At 37.0% G+C, this 19,555-nt stretch overlaps 1 protein-coding gene across 4 annotated transcripts in view; it reads right to left on the bottom strand.

Annotated features, from left to right (window-relative positions):
* Positions 1 to 19,555, bottom strand: part of CDH12 (cadherin 12) — a 1,193,543-nt gene that overhangs the window by 812,416 nt on the left and 361,572 nt on the right. For all 4 annotated transcript variants that reach the window (XM_061393824.1, XM_061393826.1, XM_061393825.1 and 1 more), the window contains exon 2: positions 12,212 to 12,295. The gene's annotated coding sequence lies outside the window, so the exon portion shown is untranslated. The remainder of the gene's footprint in view (positions 1 to 12,211; positions 12,296 to 19,555) is intronic.

Here is a 19,555-nt window from a genome sequence, read left to right as displayed (position 1 = left end):
CAACTGAGCAATGACAACACTGTAGCTGAGAAACAAAGCTTTGTAGCTATATGGTTTAGCACAGAGAGGCTCTAAATAAAGCTACAAAATCAAAACCAGACCACGAGATATATAAGGTCAGGATAAATTTATCACTAGAATTGCCTGTTGCTGCTGTGGAAACACAAAGAGTGTGCTGCAATAAGGTTGGATAATTTAAGGCATAAGTATACCCCCAGAGACATTTATGCTAAACTTCAATATTCTCTAGCTTTAAGGAGTCACAGCTTATTGCGAAATGAAATGCGATGATAATTAAACTATCAGAAGGCCTCAACACAGCATCGTGCACTATGGAAAGAATACAGGTTGCAAAAAGGAAATTCCCATTTGCACAATCAATGAAGAACCTATCCTGTATTTCACCTCTTCTGTCGAATCCAAGAGACACACAGAACATATGCTTTCTATCTAGTTTCAAAGATATGCTAAGAAGACAAGCATCCCTTAGGGGCAAGAGGAAGAATGGATTTCAAACAACAGAGAAACATGGAATAAATATCATGCTTAAAAAAATGAATTTCTCCATCTGTCTTGTCATATGCAGCAAAAACTTAGAGCAGCCTGCTGCTCTTTGTGGAAACATTTCCTTAAATTGCTCATGAAGGATCTTTGAACATTGATTCTGTCAGTAGGTTATTCACATGTGGAAATTAATTACTAAAAGCTAGAAAAAGAGGTTATATTTTGTAGATATTAATTAAACTAACAAGGCTGTAGGGCTCTCTGTGTTATGCACAAATAATTTATTATTTCCAAAGATCTTGTGTCTGCTCATATTTTAAATAACAAACTCCATATGACAGTAAAGTCTTGCTATTATATAAAGAGTCTGACAAGTTGGGTGATAAACACACACACACACAGATACATACATCTATGTATACACACATGGGCTTCCAAGGTGATGCTAGTTGGTAAAGAACCCTCCTGCCAATGCAGGAGACATAAAAGATACGGGTTCAGTCCCCGGGTTGGGAAGATCCCCTGGAGGAGGGCATAGCAACCCACTCCAGTATTTTTTTTCCTGATGAACCCCACGGACAGAGGACCTTGGCAGGCTACTGTCCATGGGGACAGAGGAGCCTGGTGGGCTTTGGTCCATAGGGTAGCAGAGAGTCAGACACAATTGAAGCAACTTGGTATGCAGCGTCTAAAATATCAACAGTGATAGGTGGCTATGCTGAAATGAAGGGAGACAAATGATTTCTGGCATCAGAGAGACACAGAAGAGCGTATTCTGTTCTCTCCAAGTTCCAGAGGACAAGAGGAAACCAAAACGTAGCCTCTTTATTAATAATGACTTGAATTGATTTACCACACAGTGGACATGGTTCAAACTATTTACAAGAACTGTATACAAATATAACTGCACACAACCTTTATAACTACCTTATGAGACATAATACTCTTCTTAGACCTATAGTATTCTACATTATAGAAAGAAATGATGCATGAGTGGTAAAATAAAATTTCCAAAGTCATACTACTAATAAATGGCTATCTGGATTCAAATACAGAGAATCTAGCAGAAAGTCTATGCCTTACCTTCTACAATTTGATGTAAAATTGAAAATATTGAACTACAGGAACGCAAACTATACAGGCAATGCTAAATGGCCCAATGGAGTAGACACGACTTTGTTAGCCATATAATGAATGATGCGTTTCACGTTTGAAGACATAAACATGTGGGCTTTGACTTTGAATTGCATGCTCTGGGAAAAGTGTTGAAACATAATGTATATTTATTTTGGCCTATGCCACATTATTATAATCTTTTCTTGGTAGTTTGAAATGTGTATGACTTTTTCTTTTTTTTTTTTGGTTTGATCCATGAACCACAAGCATGTCTCCATTTGCATGAGAATAAAATGGCATAAGAATCCAAGAAGGCTTAAAGACAAATTTATATTAGACTTAAGTCATCTACATCTCCCCATCATTCCAGCAGCATGATTAGCTATAAGAAGTAAGATTTGTGAGACAGCTGTGCTCTTATAAGGAATTGAGAACAGAGGGCCACACCAAGTAAGGCTGTAGGATCAGAAGATGCAGAAATCCCAAGGTGCAATCAGAATAAGACAAAAAGCCATAAAGGAACTCATTGTGCTATGCTTAGTCACTCAGTTGTGTCCAGCTCTCTGTGGTCAGATCAACTGTAGCTCACCGGGTTTCTCTGTGGAATTTTCCAAGCAAGAATACTAGAGTTGGTTGCCATTTCCTAATCCAGGGGATCTTTCCAACCCAGGGATCAAACCCACCTCTCTCTGCATTAGCAGGTGGATACTTTACCACTAGCACCACTACAATGCAGGAGAGCAGGGTTGGTTCGATTCTTGGGTCAGGGAGATACCCTCGAGAAGGGACTGGCTACCCACTCCAATATTCTTGCCTGGAGAATCCCATGCACAGTGAAGTCTGGTGGGCTACAGTCCATGGGGTTGCAAAAAGTTGGACACAACCAAGCAACTGAAACTTTCACTTTCAGAGTAAGTCAATTCTCAAAAAAAAAAAAAAAAAAAAAAATCAGTGAAACTCAGTTTGCCCGAGTCTACAAATAAAGAAGCTTCCCAGATGGCTCAGCAGATAAAGAATCAACCTGCAATGCAGGAGACACAGGAGATGTGGGTTCATTTCTTGAGTTTGGAAGATCCCTTGAAGTAGGAAATATCAACCTACCCCAATATTCCTGCCTGGAAAATTCCATATACAGAGGAGTCTGGTGGGTACAGTCCATGGAGTTGCAAAGAGTTCAACACAACTAAGCACAAACACACATACACAAAAACCCTACACACACAGATACAAGAGGTATTATCAAGAAATGTTGATAGAGGATATTGATCACTGAATGTGAAACACTGGACATTACTGCCAGGCCACTAGAACTGCTTAAAGTGTTTTGATAACAACTTTATCACTTGGGTACTGTGAAGTCTCTACAGAAGGCAGAGCATGACATTAGTGGAAATTAGTCAAGCAGCTCATATGGTTTTCCACTCTAAGTACCAAAGCTAAACACAGACTTTTAAAGAGTTGGAAGGAGTTATTCTGTGTCCTGATTATAAACTAATCATTTAGGTCCCTCAAATTTATTATAAATATAAATTATAATCTTTCCTATGTTCTCACCTTGCTCTGATCTTCTAAGAACTAAATATTTGTGAGATCCAAGGATATAACTCTCCTTTGAGGCATATCATAAGGTAATTCCATTACTAAGGCATATAGTAAATAAGTTTGAAAAGCCCCTGTACCCATATCTACCTACATATACTATAAAAAGTCCATATTGTTCATTTTATATACCTATATTTTCACCAAGGGCACTTATTAAACATTCAAATATTGTATATTACTTAAGATTAGTTTTAGCCAAGGACCCCCTGTGATCAGAAGTTACCTGTCATAAGTATTGTTTTCATGGTACCATGAATTGCAAACATGGATTATATTTGCAGTATTATGTGCCTCTGTTTTCAGAACTGATATGACTTTTCTCATGCAAAACCCCATCTCCAGTTTACAATTTGGCTAGGTCTAAAAATTTAAGCAGTTTGAGAAAATATATATCAGGGTCTTTGAAATATTGTTCAGTCTTGCATAGCTCTCTCTGGGCTTGTATTTAAGATTGAAGGGACTCATGTGATGTAGAGTTGGGAGGAAAAAGAGTGTCATAGAACAGTGGTGAAGCTGCCCTGTTGGGTGACTGGCATCTGCTCACATATGTTGAGTCTAGCTTCCCAGAGTTTATTTTTTTATATCTTGTTGATTTGCTTTCAGCTAATAAATATGATATCTATTCTTCTCAGCTCAGTCAGGCCCTTCCCCCATTAACCATGTTGCTTTAGCCTCATCATTCTCCTGGGGCTGCAGGGGTGTCCACCTTGTACAAGCATTTTCTCAAGCGCCCAGAACACTGAGCAAAAATCTAGTCTTAATCTTCCTCCTTCTAACACTTTGGTCTACTCTATCCCTGTTACTGGACTTCCCCAGCGGCTCAGGGGTAAAGAATCCACCTGCAATGCAGAAGCTGCAGCAGACATGGGTTCAATCCCTGGGTGGAGAAGATCCCTTGGAGGAGGGCATGGCAACCCACCCCAGTATTCTTGCCTGGAGAATCCCATGGAGAAGAGCCTGGCAGTCTACAGTCCATGGGGGAACACAGAGTTGGACATGACAGAAGCAACTTAGCACGCACACAGGTATCCTAGTTTCCAGCTCCAATCACTGCACATCTGTGTTAAGGTACTCACCTTAAGTGAGTCACCCTGATTCCTGGGCTATCCCTCTATAGTGCCTCAGCCAGAGGAGTTCCCTTAAAAAATAAAATGCATCATGGCCCAGCTTTGATTAGGTCTATCAAAAGCCTTCTGGGATCCCTCAGAGTAAAAAGCAAAGCTCTTGCCTTGCCAGTAAGGCCCACCTTCTAACAGAGCTCACTTCCTGCATTCCTTCTCCACTCCCTCTAGAGCTTCCACCAGGTGGATTTATCAGGAGTATCAAGTAGCTCTCACCTTGTCACCTTGAGATGTGTAGTTGACTTTGAAACGCTGTTCTTTAAATATGTTCATGGTTACCTCCACATTTCTCTCAAGTTTCTCCAAACGTTATTTTATTGGTAAGATTTTCTCTTAAACGTGTTTTTCAGTATTTCAAGATACTATTTTCCCTACAACACAGAAACTTCCTCCTTCACACTTCTCAGTTGATTTTCAGCATCACATTTCTCATTTTCTATAAGTTGATTAAACAGATGATCAATCATCTATTTTAAATATGACTTACATATTATATAATTTGTTTTCTTGTACTCTTTTCACTAAAATGTAAGCTCCAACATGAAAAACTTTAATGATACCTTTCACATATATATACACTACCCAGAGATAGTTCTTAACACAAAGTAACATAAAAATTGCTTTCAATACTATTATTGAGTAAATTAATCTGTAAATTGATAATTTATCTCCCCTCTGTACCAAGCACTTGATGCTTTATGTAACTAGGGAGAAGATTATTAAGGAAAAAATAAAGAGGAAAAGTGAATTAATCTTTATCTATATGTCACCCACTTCACATACATGTTTGAAATATAAAAAATAGTTTAAAAATATTATAATACATTCAATATATAATATATTTCCCCTCTAGTCCATGCTCTGTATTTAATCATAATTTCAAATTAATTTTGATATGTAAACAGAGGTGCATATTTCCTGAGAAATCTGTATGCAGGTCAAGAAGCAACAGTTAGAACCAGACATGGAACAACAAACTGGTTCCAAATTGGGAAAGGAGTATGTCAAGGCTGTATATCGTCCCCCTGCCTATTTAACTTATATGCAGAATACATCAAGAAAAATGCTGGCCTGGATGAAGCCCAAGCTGGAATCAAGTTTGCCGGGAGATATAACAATAACTTCAGATATGCAGATGACACCACCCTTATAGCAGAAAGTGAAGAGAAACTAAAGAGCCTCTTGATGAAACTGAAAGAGAAAAGTAAAAAAGTTGGCTTAAAACTCAGCATTCAAAAAATGAAGATCATGGCATCTGGTCCCATCACTTCATGGCAAATAGATGGGGAAAAAATGGAAACAGTGACAGACTTTATTTTTGGGCTCCAAAATCACTGCAGATGGTGACTGCAGCCTTGAAATTAAAACATGCTTGCTCCTTGGAAGAAAATCTATGACCAACCTAGACAGCATATTAAAAAGCAGAGACGTTACTTTGCTGACAAAGGTCCATTTAGTCAAAGCTATGGTTTTTCCAGTGGTCATGCATGGATGTGAGAGTTGGACTATAAAGAAAGCTGAGCACAGAAGAATCGATGCTTTTGAGCAGTGGTGTTGGAGAAGACGCTTAAGAGTCCCTTGGATTGCAAGGAGATCAAACCAGTCAATCCTAAAAGAGATCAGTCCTGAATATTCATTGGAAGGACTGATGCTGAAGCTGAAACTCTAATACTTTGGCCACCTGATGTGAAGAACTGACTCTGAAAAATACCCTGATGTTGGGAAAGATTGAAGAAAGGAGGAGAAGGGGATGATAGAGGATGAGATCATTGGATGGCATCACAGACACGAGGGACATGAGTTTAAGTAAGATCCGGGAGTTGGTGATAGACAGGGAAGCCTGGTGTGCTGCAATCCATGCGGTTGCAAGGAGCTGGACACAACTGAGCAACTGAACTGAACTGAAACAGAGATGCAAATATTTGCACTTTTAAAATAGCAGTTTGTTTATAGCAAACTCAGGGACCTATAATTTTATGATTAAAGAGAAGATGGTATGAAGTCAAACGTGATTTATCCTATTTTTAGCATAAAAATATACAATAAATTTCTCCCATTGACATCATATTACTAGGTTTCGTTTATATGACAAAGAAGCCTGTTGAGTCTCGAAGTTCTATGCCCTCCTTGTCTTGAATTTGCCCTGGGAAATTCAGCGCATATTTTTAGAAAGCAGATAATAGAACAACTAAATGCAATGATACACAACACAATATGGGCTTCCTGATGGCTCAGCTGGTAAAGAATCCGCCTGCAATGCAGGAGACCTGGGTTCCATCCCTGGTTGGGAAAATCCCCTGGAGAAAGGAAAGGCTACCCAATCCAGTATTGTGGCCTGGTGAATTCCAGACCAGTGGGGTATAGTCTGTGGGGTCGCAAAGAGCTAGGCACAACTGAGCAACTTTCACTTTTATTTCATATCACACTTTGAACTAGTATACTATTATACTGACATCTGGAATGACGATAACAGGATCCATTCAAAAATGGAAGTTAGGTGAACTGACATTTAGCATAGAATTCATAAGAAGGAGGATGAGTCGGAGATATGGCGATTGTGTTAGCATTCCACACACTCTGTAAGCTACAATGGCTCAGTTGGTAAAGAATCCACCTGCAGTGCAGGAAACCTGGGTTCAGTCCCTGGGTTGGGAAGATCTCCTGGAGAAGGGAAAAGCGACCCACTCCAGTATTCTGGCCTGAAGAATCCCATGGACTGTATAGTCACAAATAGTTAGACACAACTGAGCAACTTTCACTAATCTGCACTAATAATACAATAAAGTTATTTCATTCTAAAATCATTACACCGGGTTTTATCATTCATGTGGTACTTGATCACCATTCCAGAGGATGGAAAACTGGTAGCTAAAAAGATATTTGAACTAAATTAGAATATTATAGGATTGGGTGCCAAATAGAAGGAAATTTTGTTATCCCAAGTATGGGGTGTAGAAGAGAGTTCATCCAGGGTGGAAGTAGCCCAAATTGAAAGATCTGCTAGTTACACCAGTTGTTTTCAAACTCTGGGTGGTTGTGACTTTCCAAAAGGCCACATTCCAATATGAACACAGAATACATTTCAAGCTGAATATAAACATAAATATATATATATATATATATATGTATATGTATATATATGTGTGTGTGTGTGTATGTATATGTATATATATGTATGCATGTGTGTGTATATATCTATATATACTTTAATTATCAGCCACTCTGGATTAGCAGCACTGTGCTGGGCTGTGCCTAGTGTTTCAGTCATGTCCCACTCTTTGAGACCCCATGGACTGTAGTTCTCCAGGCTCCTCTGTCCATGGGATTCTCCAAGTGAGAATACTAGAGTAGGTTGCCATGCCCTCTTCCAGGGGATCTTCCCAACCCAGGGATCCAACCAGGGTCTCCTGCATTGCAGGCATACTCTTTACCAGCTGAGCTACCCGGAAAGCCCAGCAATACTGTAGCTTTCCTTAACTCAAATAGATAATTAAGTATTGGCTACATTACAAGAATTATTGCCAAAGGATATTTGATATTAAACCAGGGAATCAGAAACTGGAATCTATTTATATCTCTTTAATAAGTTCAAATTATCCATGAAAAGTGATTTTTTTAATTCTCTTCCCTATCCTGGTGTTTTTATAAAATTGCCAAGTTCGGTTGTATAGTGATCTTGATTTAAGAGAATATTGAGGAAATTAACAAATTAGTACTTTCAAGAGCTTTAAAATTTGATTAAAGTTTCGATCTTCAACAAAAAATGAAACCTTTTACTGTGCACAGTTTACTCATTTGTATCCAAAGGCCTTTGATTATAATAATTTTTCAAATATAAACAATTAGTAACACACCATTTGTTTACTAAATGTTATAGAAGAGACCCAGCTGTCTTCATCTGCTTCATTTGACAATTCTAAAGTTACAATTTTCTCATGACATTTCTCTATTTAAACATGTTTAACTACACATGAAGATCATTTGGGTCTGGGTATTTTAAGGTTATTTTCCATATACTGTCAAAAAGAAGCATGTTTCAATCTAAGCAAATGATTAGCATTTCACGTAAGTTGACTCCACTTTTAATATACCCTCGAAATATATCTCATCAGTTACTCTATTTCAAATTATTTTGTTGTGGAAGGGACCTTGTTTTTAATCAACTTTAAAATTATATTCTGCTGACTTGCAAATGGCAGGTCAATGCTAATTGAGAGAAGACTTAAAAACTCTGACATCCTTTATCCCTGCATAAAGATTGTGTGTTCTCTGTGTTCTAATCCTCTGCTTTCCAATATTGCCTTTACGAGGTTAAGAAGATGAATGTTCATTGCTTTTAATCCTCACCATGATTTATGAGGCTCTTGGTATCCTTTCCCCAGAGCAGCTACAACTGTGTGGTTGTTCTGCCTGCTGCTTAAATTACACAGACATCTGCAAAGTAAATTATGGATTGTTGTCCCATAGACCATAACCAAGCATTCTCTCTATCGCTCCTGCAAGACTTTTTTTGTTAGAACAAAGACCATGTGCATTTTTATTTGCTGGGGTACTGAAGAAATTTTAAGTTAACCTGAATGATAGTACATTGACCTGAATTATGACCTGTCATATAACATAAAAGCAGCGTGACATATAAACAACATTACTTTAAAGCTAGGAAAAAACCCACCTCCTATTTATTTATATCTTTCTTGTTTATTTAGGAAATATCACCTTTAGGTTTTCAGAAGAAATGTGACCTTTAAAATTAGCTTAAAAATTGTGCTGGAATAAAATGAATGCAAGTGACCTGAGTCTCCAACCATGCAAGACTTCAAGAGCATCCTGTGGTTCTTTAAAACCAAACATTGAGCAAACAAAGAGAAAACTATGTGAAGGAAAATCCATGGAAGATGGGTATCTTTTTTTAAATTTTGTTTTTCTTATTGATATCACTGGTAGTACACCTGTTTTAATATCCTGGAAGCATGCAGGAAATCATGAGTAATTGGAACAATTCTCTCTCCAGAATAAAAAGCCTAGCAGTCTAAGCTGAAATAGTCAACTTGCTCTGTATCCTCCTTTCTTTTCTCTGCTTATGATTCTGTGTAGATGATGAATCATAATTCCCAATGAAAAGTCCATTGTGTAGTCCTAACAGGCATGTTTCAAATGTCTAACCTTTGACAATTACCCCAAATTAGAAATATTCCAGCATTTATTTTCTTTAGATGTGCTAATTGCAACCAAAACAATAACCCATCAGGGGAAAAATTACACTAACAATTTTTTTTTAATAATCTCTAACAATGCCTTACAAAGTGTATTTCTTTCTTAAACAGATGGCTCTGCAGTTCATTTCTGAACCCGATTGTCAACTCAGCAGGATGTTGTGAGCACTAAAACCAGATATGCTCAAATCCAGTCCTAGCTGAGCAGATCCACTGCTCCCTTTGCGTTTGCATCAGTTTCTGTTTCACCTCGTCACTGCTGAGAGAGGGTGTGCTCTTAATGTCAGGATCTGATATTCATACCAGTTCCCTAAAGACTTTATTTTTAAAGATAAATCCTTGATTTCTTTGCCTCCGTGTCTCTATTCATTTCTAAAACTTTCCATTTGTAATCGCGCTTCACCTCTTGGTCCTTCTGAAATGAAGTATTAAAAGAATCCTTAAGGATTAGATTTAGTTAAAACCCTAAACTACTTAAATATACCTCCAAACTAATGAATGTCTTTTGAATACTGATTGTTAGGCAACCATAGACATAAGTAAGGAGTGAGTAGAACAGACAGTAAATTTTGTAAAATATTAATGTAGAAACAGGTTGCTTATCTTTGTTCAGAAAACCATTTACAAAAGGAGGCACTTAGATTGCAAATGGACCCCAGTCTATTAACGTATTAAAAATTAAATTAATCTCAGACAAGTATTTTAATACTAAATTTGTTTGCCTTGACATTTATATCGTCAATGTTCTTGGATATCAGTATTTTTTTTTTTTTTTTTGCCATACCACATGGCTTGTGGGATCTCAGTTCCCCAGTCAGGGATTGAACGTGGGCCATGGCAGTGAAAGCATCCGGTGCTAGCCACTGGACAACCAGGCAATCCCCTCACTCTATATTTGATTATATCATTCCACTGAGATTAATTTCAGGTCTACTATGAAAATCCTTATAGTAAAAGGAAAACAATTTCAAGCCATTGTATTCAAATATCTTTTGCATTAATTTGGACTCTCCTGGTTGAAAACAAGTGAACATTCTAATTCTTTAAAAGTTACTTATTCTCGTTATTATCTAAATACTATTCTTATGTAAAATGATTATCAAACTGATATATTTGTTTTTATCTTCAGTTATAGCACAGAGAGAACCAAAGGACATTTAAGAAGAATATATTTTTCTTTTACTTGGATCTTTGGATATTTTAATGCTTCATTAAGCTTTAAATTAAAAGACACAAAGTCTTGCATTAATAATTAGAATGGCATAGTATTAAATTTTTATTACTCAATCTTGGATCACAAGTAATATTTAGCTTGATGAAATCATGGTTATGTAAGAAGGATAAGTTGCTGGTTACAGGAATAAAATTTGAAGTACTAACCTCTTTTACCCTATCAATCCTTGAATAAGTTCTGGAATAAAATTCCCATCCTGATATTATTTAAAATCAGATATTTAGAAAGTATTCAAATTTTCTATAAAATAGAAAATAAGGATTGTACAAAGTAAAGACAAAATATATCCTATAAAGTAGATATAAATATGATGGGAACAAACTGAAGGATAAATGAACAATTGAAGGATAAATGAATAAGAATTAGGAATCAGTAACATTGAAATATAAAATGGTTAATAATTTTATTTCAAAACTTTAATCCTGAAAAATTTTACCTAAAATTTGTATAGTTTTTATTCAAAATTGACAAATTGAAATCAGTTGATGTTATAAAGATAGATAAAGCAGAATTTTTTTGGGTGAATTTATTTCAAAAAAGAAAAGTTAAAAACAAAACGAAAAGGCATAATTTTTCTATTTGTTAAATATGAGCATGTAGAGTGAGTCTGAACAAATATCACAGCAAGATGCATAAAGCCACATTAGCTTAATTACATAGTCACCGTATCTCTTTAACCTTTTCTTTCTGAGCTATTATATCATGGTTAATCTTAATTGATCACTGATTGAGAACTGAGAGTAAGAAACTTGTTTTGACTGTGGCATAAGAATAGATACTACACTTACCAAGCAAGGAGTGTCAAGGCTGTGCTTTAATTATTGTCTTTAGAAGGTTAACTGTAAAAGTCTAAATCTCAGGGTTTATATTTCTAATCAGCAATGGAAAAACAGCCTACAATTGCCCTCCAAAAAGACAACTGAACTAGATTCTGCCATATTAATATTAATATTGACAAGGAAATCTGTGACATTGTGTCTTTGTTTCCTGTGTCAGAGCTTCATCTGAGGTTTGGCTTTGAAATAAGACATATTCAATTTAATAAATGTAATAGCCACTAATTATGAGGGACTAGGCAAAGTGTCATAAAAAAGAATATAAAAGGAAGAAAATCAATTTGTGTTCTTTAGGAAGTACATAGCCACTACGTCCTCTCAAATCTGCATGTAAATTGAAACAGTGTGAGAAAAATTAAATGAAGTAGCTTAAAAATATAGAATTCTTGCTAAAAGAAATGGTTACTTAGGTTTCATGGTACTGTCATTCTATGTCAACTACCTGTAATCATATAAACAGTTGAATATTCTGTTTTCTAAGGAAATATATTTTAAACAGTAAAGAAGTTTTTAAAATAAGGTGGATTTTAAAATATTTATTGAGGTAAAAAGCACACATCTTGATGATATTTAAATGTCACTTACCTTTAAGAAAGCTGACATCCTATAAAACTCGAAAGTGCTATCAAGTTCCAAATGTACTGTATTTCCAAACAGAGTTGAATAGAGCTGGAAAGACAAACATGTACAGAATTGTCATGTTAAATATATTTTTTCTTATATATATTATTTTAGAATAATTTACATTTACTTAAAGTTTCAAAGAGAGTTCAGAGTTCTTGTATAACTTACATCTTATTTCTCCTGTTGTTAGTATTTTACATATAATAGCTTTATTGGTCACAACTTTTGGTACACTGCGATACATGAACTGAAACCAATATAGATACCTTTTTCTGATTTCATTAGTTTTTTTTCTTAATGTCCTTTTTCTGTTCCAGGTATGATGAACTTAATCTTTATGTCTCCTCAGTATCTTCTGAACAGTAATAGTTTCTCAGATTTTCCTTGCTTTTGCTGACCTCATGGGTCTTGAAAAGTAGTGATCAAGCATTTTTTTATATGATGTCCCTCAATTGGAATTTGCCTGATACTTTTCTCATGGTTGGACCAAGGAGGATGGATGGTCTAATTTCTTTTCATTAGACTAGTTTTTGGAGTAAGACCACAGAGGTAAAGTCATTCTCATCATTTCACATCAAGGGTGTCATGTCAAGCATAACTTATTACTGTTGATACTAATCTTGCTTAACTGACTAAGATAGCACTTGTCTAAACTCTGTACTCAGAGAAGGCAATGGCATGCCACTCCAGTACTCTTTCCTAGAAAATTCCATGGACAGAGGAGCCTGGTAGGCTGCTGTCTATGGGGTCGCATAGAGTCGGGAACGACTGAGCAACTTCACTTTCACTTTTCACTTTCATGCATTGGAGAAGGAAATGGCAACCCACTTCAGTGTTCTTGCCTGGAGAATCCCAGGTAGGGTGGAGCCTGGTGGGCTGCCATCTATGGGGTCGCACAGAGGCCAACACAACTGAAGCGCCTTAGCAGTAGCAAACTCTGTACTGTAATGTGACTTCTGTTTTCACTTTCTATACTGTGCCCAGTAGAAGCAAGTTACTGAATACAGTCCATACTCAAGGGTAGAAAGTTCCCCCCCTCAAGAGAGAAATATCAACAAAATATATTTGGACATCTTCAGCAAGAAAGATTTGTTTATTCTCCCATTTGTTTGTGTTCATTCCTTCATTCATTAAATTATGTATATTGGTATGAACTCATGGATATTTATTTTGTGTTTTGTTTTATAATTTAAACCTAAACTATCTTTTTTGTTGCTCAAATGGTTCCAGCTTTGGTCTTCACAAGTTCTTTCACTTGACTTTGTTTCCTTTAGACATACCACATCCATTTGCTTACTGAGCTTACAATTTCAGATTCCCTCCTCACATTCTGATATTACAAGATCAGTTCAGTTCAGTCGCTCAGTCATGTCCGACTCTTTGTGACCCCATGAATCGCAGCACGCAAGGCCTCCCTGTCCATCACCAACTCCCAGAGTTCACTCAAACTCACATCCATCGAGTCAGTGATGCCATCCAGCCATTTCATCCTCTGTCCTCCCCTCTCCTCCTGCCACCAATCCCTCCCAGCATCAGAGTCTTTTCCAATAAGTCAACTCTTCACATGAGGTGGCCAAAGTACTGCAGTTTTAGCTTTAGCATCATTGCTTCCAAGGAAATCCCAGGACTGATCTCCTTTAGAATCGACTGGTTGGATCTCCTTGCAGTCCAAGGGACTCTCAAGAGTCTTCTCCAACACCACAGTTCAAAAGCATCAATTCTTCAGTGTTCAGCTTTCTTCATAGTTCAACTCTCACATCCATACATGACTACTGGAAAAATCATAGCCTTGACTACATGGACCTTTGTTGGCAAAGTAATGTCTCTGCTTTTTATTATGCTATCTACGTTGGTCATAACTTCCCCTCCAAGGAGTAAGCGTCTTTTAATTTAATGGCTGCAATCACCATCTGCAGTGATTTGGGAGCCCGGAAAAATAAAGTCTGACACTGTTTCCACTATTTCCCCATCTATTTGCCACAAAGTGACGGGACCGAAGAATTGATGCTTTTGAACTGTGGTGTTGGAGAAGACTCTTGAGAGTCCCTTGGACTGCAAGGAGATCCAATCAGTCCATTCTGAAGGAGATCAGCCCTAGGATTTCTTTGGAAGCAATGATGCTAAAGCTGAAACTCCAGTACTTTGGCCACCTCATGCGAAGAGTTGACTCATTGGAAGACTCTGATGCTGGGAGGGATTGGGGGCAAGAGGAGAAGGGGACGACAGAGGATGAGATGGGTGGATGGCATCACTGACTCGATGGACGTGAGTCTGAATGAACTCCGGGAGTTGGTGATGGACAGGGAGGCCTTGCGTGCTGCGATTCATGGGGTCGCAAAGAGTCGGATGTGGCTGAGAGACTGATCTGATCTGATCTGATGGGACCAGATGCCATGATCTTAGTTTTCTGAATTTTGAGCTTTAAGTCAACTTATTCACTCTCCACTTTCACTTTCATCAAGAGGTTTTTTAGTTCCTCTTCACTTTCTGCCATAAGGGTGCTGTCATCTGCATATCTGAGGTTATTGATATTTCTCCCAGCAATCTTGATTCCAGCTTGTGCTTCTTCCAGCCCAGCGTTTCTCATGATGTACTCTGCATAGAAGTTAAATAAGTAGGATGACAATATACAGCCTTGATGTACTCCTTTTCCTATTTGGAACCAGTCTGTTGTTCCATGTCTGGTTCTAACTGTTGCTTCCTGACCTGAACATAGGTTTCTCAAGAGGCAGGTTAGGTAGTCTGGTATTCCCCTCTCTTTCAGAGTTTTCCACAGTTTATTGTGATCCACACAGTCAAAGGCTTTGGCATAGTCAATAAACAGAAATAGATCATTTCCTGGAACTCTCTTGCTTTTTCCATGATCTAGCAGATGTTGGAAATTTGCTCTCTGGTTCCTCTGCCTTTGCTAAAACCAGTTTGAACATCTGGAAGTTCATGGTTCACATATTGCTGAAGCCTGGCTTGGAGAATTTTGAGCATTACTTTACTAGTGTGTGAGATGAGTGCAATTGTGCGGTAGTTTGAGCATTCTTTGGCATTGCCTTTCTTTGGAACTGGAATGAAAACTGACCTTTTCCAGTCCTGTGGCCACTAATATTATATGCACTAGACTCAGCAATCTTACAAGGATGCTGGATGATTTCACTGAAGAATAGTATTAAGAACCAAGATAAATACAAGGTCTAAACACCTAATATATGTAAATACAAAGATATAAACACTTGCTTCTGGAACACCGTTGCTTCTAAATCTTCTCCGGAGACTGAGCTGCAAAATAGGCTATTTGTACTAAATTGTGTATACTCACATAACCACAATCATTTATAATGTTCCAAAACATTATTTTTGTACTGTTATCTCTGACTCTAACCCCATCATACATTTCAAATAAATAATATCTTGGATTTAATACATTAGTGAAACACAGCTTACATTTCTGTTTGAAATGTTTCTATTATAGTAGTAGCAGGAGTGAATCTAAAAAGAATTCCTATCCCAGTCAGAAATACATGCCTTTATCAATGGCATTTTTGACAGAACTAAAACAAACAAACTTTGCAATTTGTATGGAAGCAGAAAAGACCCTGAAGAGCCAAAAAAATCTTGAGAAGGAAAGGTGGAGCTGGAGGAATCAACTTTATTGACTTAAGACTATACTACAAAGCTACAGTCATCAAGACTGTATGGTACTGGCACAAAAACAGAAATATGGACCAATAGAACAAGAGATAAATCACACACACCTATGGGCACCTTATTTTTGACAAAGGAGGCAAAAAATTCAATGGAGAAAAGGTAATCTCTTCAGTAAGTGGTGCTTGGAACACTGGACAGCAATGTGTAAAAGAATGAAATTAGAACACTTCCTAACACCATATACAAAAATAAACTCAAAATGGGTTGAACATTTAAACACAAGGCCAGAAACTGTAAAGCTCTTAGAAGAAAACATAGGCAGTACACTCGTGCAAGATCATCTTTAACCTGTCTCCTAGATTAATGGAAAAAAGAACAAAAATAAATGGGACCTAATTAAACTTCAAAGCTTTTCATTGCAAAGGAAACTATAATTAAGACAACCCTCAGAGTGGAAGAAAATCATTGCAACTGAAGCAAATGCAGAGAACTAATCTCCAAAATATATAAGCAGCTCATATAGCTCATTATCAGAAAAACTGACAACTCAGTGAAAAATGTGGGCAAAAGACCTAAACAGACATTTCTTCAAAGTATACATATGGATGACCAGTAAACACATGAAAAAATGCTCAGCATCATTCATTATTAGAGAAATGCAAATTGAAACTATAATGAGATATCACCTCACACCAATTAGAATGGCCATCACCAAAAAATCTACAAACAATAAGTCCTGGAGAGGATATAGAAAAAGTGTAAATCGATACAGCAACTATGCAGAATAGTATGGAGATTCTTTAAAAAACTAGGAATAAAACTGCCATATGACCTGGCAATTCCACCACTGGGCATATACCCTAAGAAAACCACAATTCAAAAAGACACATGAACCACAATATTCACTGCAGCATTATTTACAATAGAGAGGACAAGGAAGAAACCTAGATATCCATCAATAGATGAATGGATAAAGGAGAAGTGGTATATATATACAATGGAATATTATTCATAGAAAGGAATGAAATTGGGTCAATTGTAGTGATGTGGATGAGCCTAGAGCCTGTTATACAGAGTAAGGTAAGTCAGAAAGAAAAAAATACGTTGTATATCAATACATATGTATGGAATCTAGAAAGAGAGTACTGATGAACCTATTTTCAGAGAAGTAATGGAGATGCTGATGTAGAGAATGGACTTGTGGACACAGTAGGGTAAAGAAAGGGTAGGGCAAATTGAGAAAGTAGCACTGACATATATGTACTATAATGTGTAAAACAGATAACTAGCAGGAAGCTGCTGTATAATAGAGGGAGCGTAGCCTGGCACTAATTATGGTTGATTCACATTATTGTATGGCAGAAACCAACAAAACACTGTAAAGCAATTAAGCTACAATTAAAAAAGAAAATACATGCCTGTTATCTGATTCTGAAGAATCTTTCAGAAAGTTCATAAACTTTTATTATCATTCATTCCTATTAAAGTTTTGCATGTTGGAAAAGAAAAATAACCTTTAATACTGTGTGCACACAACCACAGCTGCCTGATTGCTTTTTTTGTCAAGTGTCATACACTGAAAAAATAAAAAGAAAATAAGGAAATATAGATGACTTATTAACTAATATATTTCTTCTGTTGCTATTACTATGTCTGTTTTATATGATTAGATTTTCATCAAAGGATAAAAGTCTGAGATATCAAATTTACTTGTCTAAGAAATATTATTTTAATGAATTTAAAAATAATGAATACTGGTATATAAATGTTAGTCATTATAAGTAAATGGCAATCAAAATATTTAGAAGTGTTTGTCATCATTATTATCAAAATATTGAGTGGAAAATATGTATAATAGACTAGACTGATAACCTATACGATGTGACTCTTATTTTTCTGATATTTACCAAAAGGGTTTTCTCAGCCACTGTTTTAGAAAGACAACATAGCTATTTGTAGATAACTACATGATTAAGCAACAGTTAGAACTGGACATGAAACAACAGGCTGGTTCCAAATAGGAAAAGGAGTATGTCAAGGCAGTATACTGTCATCCTACTTATTTAACATGTATGCAGAGTACATCGTGAGAAACCCTGGGCTGGAAGAAGCCCAAGCTGGAATAAAGATTGCTGGGAGAAATATCAATAACCTCAGATATGCAGATGACACCACCCTTATGGCAGAAAGTGAAGAACTAAAGAGCCTCTTGATGAAAGTGAAAGTGGAGAGTGAAAAAGTTGGCTTAAAGCTCAACATTCATAAAACTAAGATCATGGCATCTGGTCTCATCACTTCATGGCAAATAGATGGGGAAACAGTGGGAACAGTGTCAGATTTTATTTTTCTGGGCTCCCAAATCACTGCAGATGGTGATTGCAGCCATGAAATTAAAAGACGCTTACTCTTTGAAAGAAAAGTTATGACCAACCTAGACAGCATAATAAAAAGCAGAGACATTACTTTGCCAACAAAGGTCTGTCTAGTCAAGGCTATGGTTTTTCCAGTGGTCATGTATGGATGTGAGAGTTGAATTATAAAGAAAGCTGAGTGCCAAAGAATTGATGCTTTTGAACTGTGGTGTTGGAGAAGACTCTTGAAAGTCCCTTGGACAGCAAGGAGATCCAACCAGTTGATTCTAAAGGAGATCAGTCCTGGGTGTTCATTGGAAGGACTGATGTTGAAGCTGAAACTCCAATACTTCAGCCACCTGATGCGAAGAGCTGACTCTGATGCTGGGAAAGATTGAGAGCAGGAGGAAAAGGGGACGACAGAGGATGAAATGATTAGATGGCATCACCGACTCAATGGACATGGGTTTGGATGGACTCCAGGAGTTGGTGATGGACAGGGAGGCCTGGAGTGCTGCGGTTCATGGGGTCACAAAGTGTTGGACATGACTGAGTGACTGAACTGAACTGAACATGATTAAGATATATACTATAGTGAAATATCTGGCAGCTACACATGAAAAAGAGTAAAAGGACCATTCTTTGGTTTCATTATGGGTACGGAAAATATATTGTACTGGTTTAGTTAATTGTTTAGTGTTCATTTCTGTGGTCTACCTCTTAGAGGCTCTGTTGCATTATTTGTGGGATGGATAGTCAACCTTGCTTTCTTACCACTTTTCTTCTCACCACAGTATATTCTTTTCAATTTTTCTTCATTCTGGACGTTGGAAGAGGAAAGGAGACCGTGTGTTTTATGTTCCTAATATGCTTCTGGTAACATAGGTCTCAACTTCCCAGGCAGTGCAGTGGTAAAGAATCTACCTGCCAATGTAGGAAAAGCAAGAGACACTGGTTCTATCCCTGGGTCAGGAAGATTTCCTGGAGTAGGAAATGGCATCTTGCTCCAGTATTTTTGCCTGGAAAATTCTATGAACAGAGGAACCTGGCAGGCTTCAGTCAATGGGGTCACAGAAGTTAGACATGACTGAGCACACACACTACCCACCACCAACATAGATCTCATTAGAGAGAAAAATCCCTATAGGAATACATATTGTTTCTACTTTTATCTATTAGAATTTTGAACTTTATCTGTGTTTGCAACTTAATGGGCAATTGAATTGGAGAACTTGAATCATTGATAGACTTTAATATTTTTATTTTAATATTTAATGGTATTTTATCATACATATATATTAATTGCATTTTTAAC

The sequence above is a fragment of the Bos javanicus genome, chromosome 20 (genome assembly GCF_032452875.1).
Source record: "Bos javanicus breed banteng chromosome 20, ARS-OSU_banteng_1.0, whole genome shotgun sequence".
Classification (NCBI taxonomy): domain Eukaryota; kingdom Metazoa; phylum Chordata; class Mammalia; order Artiodactyla; family Bovidae; genus Bos; species Bos javanicus.
The sequence above is the reverse complement of the archived record's forward strand: the minus strand, read 5'-3'. Positions and strand labels throughout refer to the sequence as shown.